Below are 18,829 nucleotides of genomic sequence, written 5' to 3'. Positions count from 1 at the left end.
AAATAGCCTACTTCCTGGTACTTGAGTGTGGACAGCGCTATCCTTGGTGAAGGGTGAGGAGGATAGCATTTAGGCAGCTTGGACTTTCTGTCATACAGATATAAATATATTGATACATATTTTTATATAAAAATATATGATCTCATTAGCCTATTTTCCTTTAGTCTTCTAACTCCAAACCAGTAATGACCTCAGAAAAATTAGTCTTTCCATTTATTTTGTTATTTTTCCCAAGAGTGACCATTATTACCTCTGGCAAGACTAGACTCAAGGAAAAACTATGCTTTGAAGGGAAAAGAAATCCTAAAAGGAAACAAGTGCATCAGCTCTGGAGAAGATCCAATAAATTCCTTTAATGTCTATGTAATCTCCATGTCCATGTTCATTTTCTTCTTTCTTTCCTCTTTTTTTTTTTTTTTTTTTTTTGTTTTGATCTTTTTGTCCAGCCTAGAGTGCAGTCACATGATCTCAACTCACTACAACCTCTGCCTCCCAGGTTCAAGCAATTCCTGTGCCTCAGCCTCCTGAGTAGCTGGGATTACCGGAGTCTGCCACCACGCCCAGCTAATTTTTGTATTTTTAGTGGAGATGGAGTTTCACTATGTTGGTCAGGCTGGTCACGAACTTCTGACCTCAGGTGTTCCACCCGCCTCGGTCTCCCAAAGTGCTGGGATTACAGGCGTGAGCCGCCACGCCCAGCCTCCATGTTCATTTTCGTTGTTCTCTAATTAAACTGTTTCTATGTATTAATTAAAAATTTTAAACAAAATGAACCATCACATTTCAATTTTATGCCCTGATTCTGTTTGTTGTCCAGGTTAGGGGATAGAACACTGTTAATTATACGTGTTATTGTTTGACAATACGTGATCAAATGGTTTTTTTTTTTTGAGATGGAATTTCACTCTTGTGGCCCAGGCGGGGGTGCAATGGCATGATACCGGCCCACCACAACCTCTGCGTCCCGGGTTCAAGTGATTCTCCTGCCTCAGCCTCCCAAGTAGCTGGGATTACAGGCATGGGCCACCATGCACATCTGATTTTGTACTTCATATTAGAAACGGGGTTTCTCCATGTTGGTCATGCTGGCCTCAAACTCCCGATCTCAGGTGATCTGCCCACCTCAGCCTCCCAAAGTGCTGGAATTACAGGTGTGAGCCACCGCACCCAGCCAGGATGTGATTGAACTTTCAAACAGCCAGCTTGACAGCAAGAGACTGACCTGCACGTGTTATTTTTGGCCCACGTTGCATATTAAACATTTTTTAACTCATTGCCAACACTGAAAGTTACAGGTATTTCACACAGTCTGGGCTTTCTCCTTCTCTTGAAAAATTGCCATCTGGCAACATGAGGCCAGCATCTCCATGTCACACATTGCCTGTGACTGGGCAGCAGCTGCTTTTTCTTAGGGCATTGTTTCTCTAGCTTACCACGAGACTCCCTACTCCTCGATATTACACCTGTTTTACTCATTTGCATTAGTTGCCCTGGACCCTGAAGACGAGTTTATGGCCTGTATTCTACGGGAAGCTCATTGAATGTTTCATGTAATTAACAAATATTTATTGAATTACTTTCATTTTCACAATTGTTCCGGGGGTTCTTGTGCTTGAGAGATTCAGAATCCATTTGAGAAGGTGAAACATACTTTGCAACGAGCAAAATAGTACAGGAACCATCAGCCTAGAGATGCCGGGAGGCAAGTCAGTACGTGGGTAGTTTTCAAATGGGCGGGACAGCTTTCAAGGCTGTGAACTCCAAGGGGTGGAAACTGAGCTGCGATGGCGTTGGGAAGGTTCAGATGGAAGCTGTACCTTAAGAATGGGTCAGAATAATATCGCCCGGGGGCTAAGGGAAGCATGGCATGTGTAGCAGGGGAGAAAAAAATGACAAACCATGAACAAAACCAAGTTGGTAGGAATGAGCGTGGGAAGGAGGCCTATTTGGTTGGATTAAAGGAGTACAGCTATGTCTCATCAGTGAAAGCTTCTGACCCCTGCTCTGTAATTCTCACCATTATTGTCCATTAACTTTACAGTTGTTCAGGAGATGCCCAAACAGAAAGGCAGCAAGCAGCTTGTGTCAATACCAGCCCACTTCTTTTCATGCAAAGCATGTTTTCCACTTTCTTAAAACTCCTTCATGTTACTCCTTCCTAGCTCTCCCTCCTCCAAGAAAAAATGGGGAAGAGAACTTGATTCCTGGCATATTAATGCCTCTAGAATCAACTAGGAAAACTTGGTGTGAGAAAGACAATAAGAAAAGCAATAACAGGGGAAGTAGGTTATGAAATTAGGAAAAAAATGCAAAGAAAGTGTGGAAAGTTTAGCATGTATGACCAAATTTCTGGAAGGGCCCAGGATCACCCAGCGCTTTTGCATAAAACCTAGGACCCCCATCTGAAGAGCCTTAACCTCAAGTCTCCTTCAGAACACTTTACGCTTATTCCTCGGGTCCCTTGGAACCGCTTAGATCGTTGGGATGGCTTTGCATGTCCATGTCCCAGTATCTAGTATCACATAGAACTCACGTAAGCAAAATCAGTGCAGCCCCATGGCCTATACGGTTGGATGTCTGAGGAAATGAAGGCTGAGACCTAGATTAGAGAGAATTCGGTCAAGAGAAGCCAGCTATGAGCTCAGTAAAAATGAGTCTTTCTTTCTCTCTCTTTTTTTTTTTTTTTTTTTTTTGAGATAGTGTCTCACTCTTGCCCAGGCTGGAGTACAGTGGTGTAATCTTGACTCACTGCAACCTCTGTCTCCCAGGCTCAAACCATCCTGACATCTCAGCCTCCCAAGCAGCTGGGCCTACAGGCGTGGACCACCCCAACTGGCTAAGTTTTTGTATTTTTAGTAGAGATGGGATTTACCATGTTACCCAGGCTGATGTCAAACTTCTCAGCTCAAGCAGTCTACCCGCCTTGGCCTCCCAAATTGCTGGGATTACAGGTGTGAGCCACTGCCCCCTCGCCCCACAGATAAGTTTTTGTTTGTTTGCTTTTTGAGATGGAGTCTTGCTCTGTCGCCTAGGCTGGAATGCAGTGGCACAATCTCGGCTTGCTGCAACCTCGCCTCCCAGGCTCAAGCAATTCTCCTGCCTCAGCCTCCAATGTAACTGGGATTACAGGCACATACCACCATGCCTTGATAGTTTTTGTGTTTTTAGTAAAGATGGGGTTTCATCATGCTGGCCAGGCTGGACTCAAACTCCTGACCTCAAGTGATCTGTCCGCCTCGGCCTCTCAAAGTGCTGGGATTACAGGCATGAGCCACCACGCCCGGACCAAAAGATGGGCCTTTAATGATATTCTGCTAAACTGTGAATTCCTACTACTAGGATTTCTCTACAGAATTGCACATAGACTAGACAATATCCTTTCAACTGGCTCCTTATGTCAGTGTGGCTTAATTTCACAACTAAACTCATCAGATCTAAGATTGAGTTATTATTAACTCTCCTGAGGAATTTGTTTACTGGATGTTTCATTCAGGTCCATGTTGTTTTTGTTTGTACAGTACACTGCTGGCGTGCAGTGGTATGATCTCGGTTCACTATAACCTTCACCTCCTGGGTTCAAGCAATTCTCCTGCCTTGGCCTCCTGAGTAGCTGGGATAACAGGCATGCACCCCCACACCTGGCTAATTTTTGTATTTTTAGTAGAGATGGGGTTTCATCATGTTGGTCAGGCTGGTCTTGAACTCCTGACCTCATGATCCACCTGCCTTGTCCTCCCAAAGTGCTGGGATTATAGGCGTGAGCCACTGTGCCCAGACTTAGAGGTGGTCTCTTGAAGGATGAGGTAGAGTTCAGGGGAGGGACCATTCCAGCCTGAGAGAGGCCACCAGCCATCATTCAGACATTCTATCTGAGTTTTGTCATTACAAGTTGTCCTCTTAGCAGTGTTGCCCCAAGATGACTCACCCATTACCTTGGCAAAGAAAATCATTAAGAATAAACCCTGCCTAATGAGAGTCTATTTCACACCTTTAATTGACTAGGCCAATGTTTCTTAACTCTAATGTGCAAAAGAATCACCAGGAGAAACTCCTGGGTCTGCCCCAGTGGTTCTAACTCAGTACGAAGAGTTGGGGCGCAATAATTTGCATTCAAATGCTGCCAGTCTGTGGGCCATCCTTTGAATAGCCCTGGACTGGACAACTTGATTGGTAAAGATGATAATAGAGATAAGAAAAGAATTAGTTCTTAATAACCTTCCCCTAGAAACAGGTACATTTTAAAATTAATAATTTACTAACCTTTTGGTGAGTCAAATCCCTTTTTCTCTTCAGTTAGGGTCTACCTATCAGACTTTCGCTTCTCTGGGTTTTGTCCAGGGGATGACGGGTAGGGGTGATATGGCAGGAGGCAGACAAATGCCTAGGCAGAAAAGGGCAGGGACCTGGTGAGACCTGACCTTCAAGCTGAAGACAGTTTAAAGCCTAGTTACAAGTCCCAGGTAAATCCACGGACCAGATTGAGAACACCTCTTCCCATTTGGCCTGATTTCCTCTGGTTGATCCTCACCCTTCACCTATTTTACATATACCTACCCTTTCCTAATTGGTTTTCTATACCATCATGCCCACTTTTGAGTGGTGTCTTCACTTTAACCTTTTTTGCATCTTCACAAACCAGTCAGCACATGTTCTCTATTCTGAGTCTATAAAAAGCCACACTGTCCAGACCCAGTCACATTGGGAGAGAAACCATCTGACTACAGGGGTAGGGGACCAAGCCCCCCATTCCCTCTCTGCTGAGAGCTGCTCTGTCACTCAATAAAATTCTTCTCCACCCATCCTTACCCTTCAATTGTCAGCATATCCTCATTCTTCTTGTACATGGGACAAAAACTTGGGAACCACTGAACATTGGTACAAGCTATAACACAGGTGGGCTGGGGCATGCCGGGCTTAGCCATGGGCTGAGCCAGTGCACAAGCCAGACTTGGCTCCAGTGGGCCAAGTGAGTGAGATTCCTCCAGCAGCAGGCCCAGGGCCAAGCAAGGCCTGGGGTGGTGGTGGGGATCATGGGGTGTCACCAGCTGGAGGTCCTGGCTGGCAAAGTGACTGAGAAATTTTGCATCAGGGATGGAATAGACAGTAGGGGAAAACATGTTCTTAAAAAGAATCAAAGGCCAGGTACGGTGGCTCATACCTATAATCCCAGTACTTTTTGGAGGCTGAGGCGTGTGGATCACCTGAGGTCAGGAGTTCAAGACCAGCCTGGACAACATGGTAAAACCTGAGCTCTACTAAAAATACAAAAATTAGCCAGGTATGGTGGCATGCACCTGTAGTCCCAGCCACCCAGGAGGCTGAGGCAGGAGAATTGCTGGAACCTGGGAGGCAGAGGCTACAGTGAGCGGAGATCATACCACTACACTCCAGCCTGGGCCACAAGAATGAGACTCCATCTCAAAAAAAAAAAAAAAAAAGTATCAAAAAGAACCAGATTCAATGTCATCAAATTGAGAATATTTTAGGCTAGGCATGGTAGCTCACTGTAATCCCAGCCCTTTGGGAGGCTGAGGCGGGAGGATCGCTTGAGCCCAGGTGTTTGAGACCACACCAGGCAACAGTAAGAGCTGTCGCAAAAAAATAAGCTTTTGCTCTGTCGCCCAGGCTGGAGTGCAGTGGTGTGATCTTGGCTCACTGTTACCTCTGCTTCTTGGGTTCAAGAGATTCTCATGCCTCAGCCTCCCAAATAGCTAGGATTACAGGTATCCACCACCATGCCTGATTAATTTTTTGTATTTTTAGTAGAGATGGTTTTTTGCCATGTGGCTCAGGCTGGTTTGAAACTCCTGAACACAGGTGATCTGCCCTCCTTGGCCTCCCGAAGTGCTAGAATTATAGGCGTGAGATCACACATACCCCTTTAAAGTCTATTTAATATATAAAATTAAAATTTTTTTTAAATGTTTGAATGAGCAGGTAAAAAATATAGACCATTTTCCTTGTGGCAGAGTATGTCACCTGTAAATTCTCCTCAGTAAGACAATATAATGATCTCAATTGTTGTATAGGTATTTTGATTTGCACTTAGACATTAAACAAGTTTGTTATAATCGTGGATCTATTAATAGACTAGCCGTTTGTAAGGAGTGAATTGTTCCAATTTCCTGAATGCGTTAAAACCAGAAGCTGCTCCTGGTGTAGACTTCAACACGCCATTGTTTGTGATTCTGGATTGCATCCCAGCAGCCAGAAATGACTTCCTTCTTGCCTCTGAACTGGCAGGCCATCCTGCCTTGTAAGGCCTTGGGCCGAGGAGAGACTGAGCGGAATTAACTTGAAACTGAGGGCCGTAGAGATTGTGGGTATTGTAAAGGCTTGGCTTTTGTGCTGATGCTAAGTTTCTCAGGCACTGCTTCTGTAGGCAAACTGGTCCTGCCAACCAGCCCAGCAGATCAGCTGGCTGAGAGAATGTGCTGCCAGTGGGGTAGAATTTGGGATACATTTCATGACCTACTTCCCCTCCCTACACTGATTGTAAGCCTTTTCATCTTAAGTACAGCAAAACCCGTGTAATAGGAGGGGCTTCTGTTTAAAATAATGAGTCAGTGACTGACTTTGGTGTTCCGATCGATAATATTCAGAACAGTGGGGTCAGGATCAGTGGAACTTTTGAGAGTTCTAGTGCTTGCTTTGTCACTTAGGGCTTTATGATCCTGAGCAAAGTATTTAAGTTCTCTGAGTCCCAAATGAGCATACATGAGTGTAATACCTGCTTTTCCTATCACAAGTCCTTGCGACACTCAGAAGAGTGAAAGTTCAAAAGGTCATAAACTGTAAAGGGCCATTCAGAAGGGTCCATGGTTTATTATTATTTCATATAGTAGGCAGTAATTTGTCATAATCACCATGTGAATGTGTACAAAAGGGTGCTTAATTTATTACTATCTGAATCTGACTTCAGGTGTCTGTAGATGTCTATAGAAATCATTTGCCTTGTATCTTTTGTGTTTATGTGCCATTTAAGAAATGATTTTTCTTAAAAAGCAATGAATTTGTGTCCTTTGTAGGGACATGGATGAATGTGGAAACCAACATTCTCAGCAAACTGACACAAGAGCAGAAAATCAAACACTACATGTTCTTACTCATAGGCGGGTATTGAACAGTGAGAACACATGGACACAGGGGAGTATCACACACTGAGGTCTGTTGGTGGGGAAATAGGGGAGGGACAGTGGGGGGTGGAGAGGTTGGGGAGGGATAACATGGGGAGAAATGCCAGATGTAGGTGATGGGGGATGGAGGCAGCAAACCACATTGCCATGTGTGTACCTATGCAACAATCCTGCATAATCTGCACATGCACCCCAGAACCTAAAGTACAATTTTAAAAAAATGATTTTTCTTTCTTTTTTTTGATGGAGTCTCAGTCTATTGACAGGCTGGAGTGCAGTGGTGCGATCTTGGCTCACTGCAACCTCCGCTCCCAGGTTCAAGCAATTCCCTTGCCTCAGCCTCCCAAGTAGCTGGGACTAGAGGCGTGCACCACCCCGCCGAGCTAATTATTGTATTTTTAGTAGAGACGGGGTTTCACCATGTTGGCCAGGATGGTCTTGATCTCTTGGCCTCATGATCCACCCGCCTTGGCCTCCCAGAGTGCTGGGATTACAGGTGTGAGCCACTGCGCCTAGCCTAAGAAACAATTTTTCAAATGTGGTGTCTAATTTACCACTTCCTGCACTTTATACAAAGCGGAAGATTAATCCAACCTCTGGAGCGTCCTGCGTAACACACTTGTGAAGTCAGAGGGCGTGAGTGGGCAAGCTCTGAACTGCCGTATCAAAGAGGGGTGTATGGGAGGTTTTGTTTGTAAGTTCGGTTCTTTGGTGCTGCTGTAGTCAGCTGCCACTTGGAACATTCAGAAACAAGTGCTGCCGTCCTGGCAATCAAGGGAGGCTGTTAGCAGCTTGGTCGCCTCAGGAGGGACATTTCTGTATGACCTTGTGTACATGAGGCACTGGAAAAACCTTTGGTCCCCGAGACCCAGACCTTTAACTGAGGAGCTCAAATCTCGTTATTGTTGTGATAGGTAGCAGAGATGGGAGTGCTAATTATTTTTTTAAAGTCTCATTTTTATGTGCCTGTGTTGGGAGGGCAGAGGTGACTGAGACAGGAACAGGACCAAGAGAGGTGTAAATGACAGGCTCCACTGACTGGAGGACACCAGGGTCCTTGGTCTCGTGCCAGTTTAGGTAAAACAACAGAGACGCATGTGGAGTGGTTTTAAGGAACAGAGAGTTTATTAGGCAAGAAAGAAGGAAGAAAGAAGAAAACAGCTTCCCCATACAGAGACAGACGAGAGGGAATTTGAACAATGAGAAATCCTGGGTGTGGTAGAAAAGCAGCTGCTTGTGTTGGGATGCTGGAGGAGGTGGTGTCTGATTTGCATAGGGCCCAGGGGATTGGTTTGACCGCGTACGTTATTTACATAGCCAGGCCCTCCCACCTTAGGTCTTTAATATGCAAATGTGGGTTGCCCTGATGTTCTGAACACATGGTGTTATCCAGAGGTGGCCGTGACACTTGGCACGCTTGGTGACAAGAAGAAGGCAGGAATCGCCATATTGGGCGAACCATTTCTAATGGGTGATATTTGCGTTTCAAAGCTTGCCAGCCTAGCCCTTCAAGCTGTTTTTCTGTTAGGAGAGAAATGGCAGGCGGGACGTGGTGGCTCACGCCTGTAATCCCAGCACTTTGGGAGGCCGAAGTGGGCATATCATGAGGTCAGGAGATTGAGATATCGTGGCCAACATGATGAAAACCTGTCTCTACTAAAAGCACAAAAAATTAGCCGGGAGTGATGGCAGGTGCCTGTAGTCCCAGCTACTCTGGAGGCTGAGGCAGGAGAATTGCTTGAACCCGGGAGGCGGAGGTTGCAGTGAGCCAAGATCGCACCACTAAACTCCAGCCTGGTGACAGAGAGAGACTCCAGCTCAAAAGAGAGAGAGAGAGAGAGAGAGAGAGAGCAAGAGAAAGAAATGGTTTGGGGGTTGCTCTTATGAAAAGAAAAATTCTTATTAAGAACTTCTTTTACCTTCTCTATCTTCCTAAAAATGATTTTTTAATAACTTCTGTATTATTTCCTTCCTCAAGAGAAGCAAACCTAAATGCTGTTAGGGGGTGTTGCATGAGGATTCTTTCTGGCTACTCCCTGCTAAAAAGGGGCATGTGGGGGACAGCAGCTGAGCCTTCTCCTGAGGTTGACCTAAGGGGTCTTGGAAGAATGGGTTGTCCATGTGTGGCTCTGTGCGCAGCACCATTTGGAGTCTGGTTCCTTCTAGGTGAAAAGAGGTAAGTTTTACACGCAGGTTTAAAATACAGGGTTAGAATATGAGCATTAAGATTACCCCCGCGAGCGGGGGTCCTACAGGTCGTGACTGACAGTGGAGTTTGGTACCTGTGAGTTACACCAGTGGATTGCAATGCGGGCTTGTGTCCACTAGATGTCGCTGTGTGCCACCAGAAACGTTAGCGTAGAAGTGACATTTTCCCTGAGGAAAGCATGCATTTCCCCCTTGACTTGCCATTAGAGAATAGCTTTTGTAACTTGCAATATGATTGGGAGAAATACGTTACTGGATGTCTAAAATAACTTTAGCGTTAATTTTGACAATTCCTTTCCTTAATTATTAAATTTTTTTCATGACTTTCACAGATTCTCTTACAACATACTTAAACTTTTCTGATTTGTTCAAATGACTTTTAGGACAAGTATTTACCATACAAAATCTTTTTCTTTTTTAATACAGCTTGTCACCCAGGCTGGATGCAGTGGTGTGATCACCATGCCTGGCTAATGTTTATATTTTTAGTAGAGCCAAGGTTTTACCATGTTGGCCAGGCTGGTCTTGAACTCCTGACCTCATGTGATCCACCCACCTTGGCCTCCCAAAGTGCTGGGATTGTAGAAGTGAGCCCCACCACACCTGGCCACGAAATCCTTTCTTATATAAAATTTCCTTTTTTTATAACCTTTTCATAACTTAGAGTGCATCATATTACCAACGTTTAGTAAAAAGTCCTATTAAACTTAATGACAGTAAAACTTTTATGTTTGCTTTTTATCTGTAATTATTACTCCTGTTATCAGCAAAACAACCTTGACTAAATTTCTCCTGCAATAATTAATCCTGTTATAAGGATGATGATCAGGCAAAATATTACAGCAATTAGAATTTTACAGGCTGGGCACGGTGGCTCACGCCTGTAATCCCAGCAAAGGTGAGTGGATCACTTGAGGTCGAGAGTTCAAGACCAGCCTGACCAACATGGAGAAGCCCCGTCTCTACTAAAAATACAAAATTAGCCAGGTGTGGTGGTGCATCCTGTAATCCCAGCTACTCAGGAAGCTGAGGTAGGAGAATCGCTTGAATCTGGGAGACAGAGGTTGCAGTGAGCCGAGATCACGCCGTTGCACTCCAGCCTGGGCAACAAGAGCGAAACTCCATCTCAAAATAAAAAAAGAATCTTACAATCAGACTTCCACTTTCTGGGTGCCACAGTGTATAGTTCTATTGCGTGATTGTAACAATTTCCACAAGAACGACATAGTAAATAATTTTTGTTTAAAACTTTATTTGCCAAGATATAACACTTCCCTTTGGAGATTTACAAAGTCACAGATGCAATCCCATGTGCAATTAAACGTTCTCTGCAAATATGCATTAAAAAGAAGTTCTATTTGATGGCACATTTTGACAGGAAAGGGTGGAAGTGACAGAAAGGATCTGTTGGGGTGACAGTGGACTGAGTAAGATGAGCAGCTTGCACACTTATCTTTGATGATTTTTAGCTTAAGATCTTTTATTTCTCCACATTGATGTTTAGGGCGTTCCTCTGGCTGGCTCTGGGGGCGGGGGTCGCTCCCTCAGCTCCTCAGGCTTTGACTCGAGTGTGACGTATCCAGGAGTTGATCCCGGTAACTTTTACCTCCGAAAGGGTTGAAAGAACAGTGTAGGATCCTTCCCAGCCTGGCTTAGGAAGGAGAGAGATGAGAGTTTTCACTAATAACACATTTCTTGGGTTAAATCAAGGTTTTATTTTGGGGGGTTGGGCTTCTGCTGGTTGTGCTAATTCCTGTTGGAAGTGAGCTAGAGAGGTTATATGCTTAACCAAGATAGAGGTTTTCTGCCTGGAAACAGTCTCTGAGCACACTGGTAAAAGTTTCATCCTTTCCCAGGGGAAAATCTCGTGAAGGATTTTAAGGACTTTCATTGGCGGCCGGCTGGCAAATAGTTTTCCATCCTGACGGTAGCCATCCTAAGGGCTGAAAGGCATGCCATTGAGAAGAAGCCTATTCTGTTTCTGCAGAGGAATACTGAGGTTTAATTTCTTATAAATGGAGCCCTCCTAGATTAGAAGGGCTCAAAGTGTGTCAGAGCCTTGAGGCTTCCTTGCCTTTGACTTGGCTGCCTGATCTGCAGTCTGCTTCCTTTGGCTGCCATATGTGTTCCCTTATGATGTTCCCTGCAGTACATCACTGCTATCTCTCCTGGAAGAAAAACTGAGGATAATAACCAGCTAATTTCCTGGTGATATTTTATAGGAGATCCATTAGTGGTAAGAAAATGCCTTTCCTTTTAAATGGCAGCATGAGCATGGAAAATCAGGAAAGCATACTTGGAGTCAGTGTAAATGTTAGCCACCTTTCCCTTGCTTCGTTGAAGGGCTCGTTAAGAGCTGTGAGCTCAGCTAACTGAGCGCTTGAGTTTGGGGAGAGGGACTACTGCTTATCCTGCCTTAAGTACTTGTTGCTTTACCAGCAGTTTGCTGGCCGAGAGCTCCCCCTAGAGGACAGTGATCCTGCTACATTATGTGGGGTGTAAACACTTAAATTACTTCCTAGGGCTAACTCGGAGGCTTTTCTGACTAGTAGAGCTATATGACAGTAGCTTGGAGGCACGCGTAAGTAGGTCCTAACCACAACTAAGGTTAGAAAGATACTGGGTCAGAGCTTGTCCCGAGATGCCTTTTACGGTCGTGCTATGGGAAGAAGGGAAGCCTGGAAAGAGAGAGATTGGGTCTAGTGTTTAGAAGGATATCTGCTTCCCTTTCTTCAATTTCCAGTATCACCCGGGGCTGCTATGCTGTGATGGCAATTTGAGCCACCGGAGCCGAGGTTTGAGCATGGGACCCGTCAGTCCGGTGGGACCATCTGCGAGACTGGTCCTGAGCCCAGTGACCTCCGTATCTGGGGGCAGTTCTGTCTGCACTGGTTTCTGCCACAGGCTGGACAGGGCGTTCCTCTTTAAAATACCCTGGGCTGCCACACCCAGAGCCACTGGTGGATGTACCTTGGGGATCGTGGACTTGGTAAGCCCTATAGGCCCTGTCCTTCTCCAGAGCATTCTGTCTTTTGGGCCTCCTCCTGCTCCCTATTACAAAAGACCAAAATGGCCCCATTCAGGAGGTTCTCTAGGGTGCTGTTTGGTCCTATAGCTTGATTCTATAGTTTTCTTCTAATGTTGGGAGCTGCCTGTATGATAAACCTCTCCTTCAGGATGAGCTGTCCATCCGCTGAATTGGGGATAAAAGAAGGTGTGTTCTATTAGTGCTTCTCTCAGCCTTTCCATAAAGGCTATAGGATTCTCATCTGGCTTTTGGTCTATTATAGACAGTTTAGAGTAAGTGAGAGGTTTGGCTCTGGTTTTCCGTAGGCCTTATAAGAAGTATATTAAAAAGTGCTTGTGGGCCAGGCATGGTGGCTCATGCCTGTAATCCCAGCACTTTGGGAGGCTGGGGCAGGCAGATCACCTGAGGTCGGGAGTTTGAAACCAGTCTGGCAAACTTGGTGAAACCCCACCTCTACTAAAAATACAAAAATTAGCCAGGTGTGGTGGTGGGTGCCTGTAGTCTCAAGTACTCAGGAGGCTGAGGCAGGAGAATTGCTTGAACCTGGGAGGCGGAGGTTGCAGTGAGCTGAGATCACGCCTCTGCACTCCAGCCTGGGTGGCAGCGAGATTCTGTCTCAAAAAAACAAAAACAAACAAAAAAGTGCTTCCTTTTCTGAGCTATCAGGGTTCCAGTTAGGATTGTTTACTGGAACTGCTTCCTTTGCTGTTGGGAATGGTGTTTCCGCTATTTTTTTTTTTTTTTGCTTTCCCTATTGGCTGTCTTTCCTTTTGGTGTATTATAGGAGATATATTGCTCATCTCCAAAACTATCTGCTGCTTACAGAACCTCCTGGTTTTCAGCTGCAGTGAGGGTCTGCTTTAGGAGCGGCATAATATCCCTGCATGTGAGGTGAAATAACTGGGCTAAATTATGGAAATCTGCTATATACCTATCAGGGTCATCAGAAAACTGGCCTAAGTCGTCTTCATTTGCCTAAGTTTTCGTAATGAGAAGGGAACTTGAAGGGGCCCCAAATAAGACGGATCCTCAGATGGCTCCCCTGGAAGTTGCTTCTTTAACCTCTGAAGAACTGTTTTCCCTGGGACTGCCCAATAAGATTGCTAAAAGGGCTGGGTTGACCTTCCAACGCTTGGCAAAGGTTTAGTAAAAATGCCAGGTCCTTGTTCAAATGAAAATGAGTCGCTTTTCTCTTTAAAGTCCTCGGGCTAAGGAAGCATTCCAGTGCTTTAGAGAGCGCTCCAGAGGGTGCAACCTGAAGGAAATCTGCTACCCATCTAGAAAAAGCAGTGAGAATAACGGCATCCTCTCAGTCTCCTTCCTTCCGTTTGACCCAGGGTAGAGGCGAAGACAGGGAGCAAGGTCTTTCAGCCGTTTTCCCTCCCTGGTTCCTGCGTTCCGGCACCAAGTTAAGTGTGCTGCCCATGGTTGAAGGCATGGTTCTCAAAGGCACGAAGCCGGATGCACTAAGTGATGGCACTAACCACGCTTCGCCCACGCAACCTTAGAACATCCGCCTTCTGTGATTTCCCTTTGCCTTCCTAAGCCTATGTGATCTGCCTGGCTCCCCTCAAAAATAGATCTCTGGAGAGACTGCCATCTTTGAGCAACGCTCCTTTAACAGAGGCAGCGTGCTAGATTGCCTGCTATCACAGCCTGTGCTGAAGCATTTACTTCTAGAAACATGGTTCTGGTTAATTTCTGCACTGAAAATCCCCTTACTAATTCAGTACTGTCTTGATTGGAGACAGAGTAGGTGCCTTAAAAAAAAAACATAAAAACCGAATGGCCGTTTTTCCTGAAGATGGGACAGTATTGAGACTAAAATTTGGCTCTGGAAGACATCTTACTCTTAACTGTTGAAAGCACAGCTCTCCTGTTCACGGAAGTAACCTGGAGCCTGATGTTTAGTGGTGTGACAGAAGACTAGAGCCTAGCGAAGCACCTGCAGTGTGTCTTATGCAGAGGATTCCTATTTCCACCCGGTGGCGCTGCTGGCTTAGCAATACCGTGGGCTTGCCAGGGACTTACTAGCGGGTAACCTCACTGTTGGGGCAAGGGGAGAACTCTGTTCCTAGAAGATTGCAATGGCATTTTCCTGAGCTACATCCTCGCCCACCGCATTTCCTGATCTGGTCTAACAGGATGACTTCCCTAGACTGTACAAATTCCCACATATTCAACTCGCAAAGAGCAAGAGACCACAGACAGAAAGAAAAGAAGGAAGGTTTGTAACAGGAGAGCTGGAAGACAGCCTTGAGATGAAAGGACAGATTTGAGGTTAAGATTCACTCCCTACTCACACTCCGATGAATGAATTCCTGGCCAATGTGCCAAAATGATAGGCTCCAATGACCCGGGGAACACCAGGGTCTGTGGTCTGGTGCCAGTGTGGCTAAAACGACACAGACACACGTGGAGTGACTTTAAGGAGCGGAGAGTTTCTTAGGCAAGAAAGAAGGAGGGAAGAAGAAAACAGCTCCCCCATACAGAGACAGAGGGAGGGGAGATTAGAACAAAGAGAAACCCTGTGTGTGGCGGAAAAGCGGCTGCTTATATTGGGGATGCTGGAGGAGGTGGTGTCTGGTTTGCATAGGACCCGGGAGATTGGTTTGACCAGGTATGTCATCTATGTAGCTCACAAAAATCCTGGTCCTTCCACCTTAGTCCTTAATATGCAAATGTGCGTTGCCATGGCGCCTGAACACGTGGTGTTATCTGGAGTCAGCCATGACACTTGGCACACAGGGTGACAAGAAGAAGACAGGAATTGCCATGTTGGGTGGACTGTTTCTAATAGCCGGCATTCGCATATCAAATCTTGCCAGCCTATTCCTTCAAGTTGTTTTTTTGTTAGAAAAGAAATGGTTCGGGGGTTGCTTTCATTAAAAGAAAAAGCCTTGGGCCAGGCACGGTGGCTCACGCCTGTAATCCAGCACTTTGGGAGGTCGAGGTGGGTGGATCATGAGGTCATGAGTTCAAGACCAGCCTGGCCAAGGTGTTGAAACCCCGTCTCTACTAAAAATACAAAAATCAGCCAGGTGTGGTGGCAGGCGCCTGTATTCCCAGCTACCTGGGAGGCTGAGGCAAGAAAATCACTTGAACCTGATGGAGGTTCAAGTGATTCTCTTGCCTCAGCCTCCCGAGTAGCTGTGGGGGATGGAGGTTGCAGTGAGCCGAGACCATGCCTCTGCACTCCAGCCTGGGCAACAGAGTGAGACTCTTGTCTCAAAAAAAAAAAAAAAAAAAAAAAAAAAAAAAAAAAAAAAAAAAAAAAAAAAAAAAAAAAAAAAAAAAAAAAAAAAAAAAAAAAAAAAAAAGAAGAAAGAAAGAAAAAGCCTTACCAATAACTCCTTTTACCCTCTCTATCTGCCTAAAATTATTCTTTAGTAACTCCTGTGTTAGTACTAGGGAAGTTTGGAGAGATGCGTGCTATTCAGGAAGAGCTAGAGGAAAGGAGAGTGATGGGGGTGGCAGCCTGATTCACAGTGGTCAGGCGTAGAGCTATGCTGCCGTGCGCCCGGCGCGGTGGATCACGCCTGTAATCTCAGCACTTTGGGAGGCCGAGGCGGGTGGATCACGAGGTCAAGAGATCGAGACCATCCTGGCCAACATGGTGAAACCCCGTCTCTACTAAAAATACAAAAAATCAGCTGGGCATGGTGGTGCGTGCCTGTAATCCTGGCTACTAGGAGGCTGAGGCAGGAGAATTGCCTGAACCCAGGAGGCGGAGGTTGCGGTGAGCCGAGATCGCACCATTGCACCCTAGCCTGGGTAACAAGAGCGAAACTCCGTCTCGGAAAAAAAAAAAAAAAAAAAAAAAAAAGAACTATGCTGCCGTGGCCACTGAGCCTGGCCAAGGCGCAAATCCTTTCTGGGCCTTAGTTTCCCTTTGTGTAAATATGGGAAGCTAAATGTTCGTTTCAGAGGTAAAATCTTCCAGTTTTTTGATGTAGGTTTGAGAATAAATGTGCTCGTGAATGGCAGTAGAGGGTGATGGTTGAGGGATTTGAAGCCAGAATGCTTGGGTTCAAAGCCAGTTCACCATGTACTGGCCAAGTGACCTTGGGTGATTCTCTGAGTCCCCTTGGTCCGAGAGTCCTTGGCAATGAGAACGGTGACTGGCAGAGAACAAATGCCAGCACACGTGAGCTACTCCCCTTGACACGTCGTGTGGGCTATAGGAGGGTTTTGGAGCTAAGCTAGTATTTTGGCAATATGGAAACTATTTGTTTTCTATGTTGATAGTAAAAACAACAACAACAAAAAAAACGTTTTGGAATTGGAAAGAGACAGCTTTATACTTTTGGCCCTTCCTGAGACTGCATTGCAGCCCTAGAGGTTTCCTGGGAAAGAACAAACGAAATGCTTTAGGGTGACCGGGTTAGAGCTCTGGGTCCCTCTGTGAGCCCTTTAATTTCTCTGGGCTAGACTTTGTTACGGAGTGGCAGTAAGGTTCTCCTCAGGTTTGCTTTGTAGCTCGCCATGAAAGTCTTGGATATTTGAGTAAACAGTTGGAAACTGTGATCTTGTAATCTAATGGGAGAACCCTATTGCATACTGATTTTGTGCTTTACAGGCTGGCTTCATAATTGCTTCCAGCACTTTGCTACGTGTAGAGAGTGCTACTGTGCTCCACATACAGTTCTTTAGGTCCATGCATGACCTCCAGGTGAGACGAAAGGTTTCCCCTACAAAAATCATGCTGAGTAAAAGAAATCAAGGAAGAAGGTATAGGAAAAATCCCTAGCCAGATGGGATCCACCAGAGGCCTGGAACCTGAGCCAGTCTACGCCCTGATTTGTAGCACTTGCTGATTTCCTCGATGTATATTCTCCCACCATGGTCAATGTCAAGCCACTGACTTAATGTGAGCTTGTTACCAGAAAGCGGTCCTGGTCTAGACCCCAAGAGAGGGTTCTTGCATCTCACCAAGAAAGAATCCAGGGCAAGTCTGTAAAGTGAAAGCAAGTTTATTAGGAAAGTAAAGAAATAAAGAAAGAATGGCTCTTCAGAGGCAGAGCAGAGTGGCCCCAAGGGCTACCGATTGGCCTCCCCCCCACCTTTTTTTTTTCTTTGAAACAGAATTTCGCTCTTGTTGCCCAGGCTGGAGCACAACAGTGTGATTTTAGCTCACCACATCTTCCACCTCCCGGGTTCAAACGATTCTCCTGCCTCGGTTTCCTGAGTAGCTGGGATTACAGGCATGCGCCACCACACCCTGCTAATTTTTGTATTTTTAGTAGAGATGGCGTTTCTCTGTGCTGATCAGGCTGGTTTCGAACTCCTGACCACTGGGGATCCGCCCAACTTGGCCTCCCAAAGTGATGGGATTACAAGCGTGAGCCACTGCACCTGGCCCATCGTTGCCCATTTTTATAGTTATTTCTTGATTATGTGCTGAACAAGGGTAGATTATTCATGCCTCCCTGTTTTAGACCACATAGCGTAACTTCCTGACGTTGCCGTGGCATCTGTAAACTGTCACAGCGCGGGGGGGAGTGTAGCAGTGAGGATGACCAGAGGTCACTCTCATACCATTTTGGTGGGTTATAGCTAGCTCCTTTACTGCAACCTGTTTTATTGCAAGGTCTTTATGACCTGTATTTTGTGCTGACCTCGTATGTCATCCTGTGACTTAGAGCGCCTTAACCATCTGGGAACGCAGCCTGGTAGGTTTCAGCCTCATTTTACCCAGTTCTTATTCAAGACAGAGATGCTCTGGTTCACACGCCTCTGACAAACTGACTTGCAAAAGTCCTGTAAATTTATGAGTTGGTTTGTGAGACCCAGCAAGAGCTAGTTTCAGCATACCAGTGAAGGGCACTGCCAAAGAGAATAGCAGGTTAAAAAAACGAAAACTGTTATGCAAGTTATGCGTGACTTCGAGGGGTAGGTGGTGAGAAACGAGCTTGGAATGTAGAGTGGGGCCGACTGGAATGACAGCTTCAGATTTTTCTCTTTCTCCTGTAAGAAACAGGAAGTCAGCAGGAGTTTTTAAGCAGGCAGGTAATGTGATGAGCCTTTCAGGATAGAAACTCTGACAGCAGCATGCAGCAGTTATAGAGAAAGAGTGTTTTCTAGAATTCAAGTTAGCAGCCAAATGCAGAAAATAATGAGCATCTCAGCCAAAGCAGCAGCCAGAGTCGGGGTGGAGCTAGGGGTGGAGCTAGGGGTGGGGCTAGGGGTGGGGCCTGGGGTGGGGCCCAGTGTGGGGCCCGGGGTGGGGGCCCGGGTGAACTAGGTCAGAAAACGTTGCCAGGTGGAGTTAATATGGTTTGAGGTGACTACAAATCATGTGAAGTAAGAAGCTGAGGACAATATTAAGATTTCTAGCTTAGAAGTTCGACTTATGAGCCGGGCGAGGTGGCTCACGCCTGTAATCCCAGCACTTTGGGAGGCCGAGGCGGGTGGATCACGAGGTCAAGAGATCGAGACCATCCTGGTCAACATGGTG

General features: G+C 45.8%; 1 protein-coding gene and 1 long non-coding RNA gene across 2 annotated transcripts in view; both read left to right on the top strand.

Annotated features, from left to right (window-relative positions):
* The window catches only part of NCEH1 (neutral cholesterol ester hydrolase 1), a 57,559-nt gene that overhangs the window by 16,339 nt on the left and 22,391 nt on the right, over positions 1–18,829 (top strand). The gene's annotated exons all lie outside the window — the stretch shown is intronic.
* On the top strand, positions 3,032–17,583 carry LOC108305300. The gene is made up of 3 exons (XR_001825648.2): positions 3,032–3,043; positions 9,313–9,316; positions 17,494–17,583. It is a non-coding gene; the product is annotated as an uncharacterized LOC108305300 (long non-coding RNA).

This window comes from Cebus imitator, unplaced genomic scaffold, assembly GCF_001604975.1.
Source record: "Cebus imitator isolate Cc_AM_T3 unplaced genomic scaffold, Cebus_imitator-1.0 Scaffold61, whole genome shotgun sequence".
Classification (NCBI taxonomy): domain Eukaryota; kingdom Metazoa; phylum Chordata; class Mammalia; order Primates; family Cebidae; genus Cebus; species Cebus imitator.
This window is presented reverse-complemented; position numbering and strand designations above follow the sequence as displayed.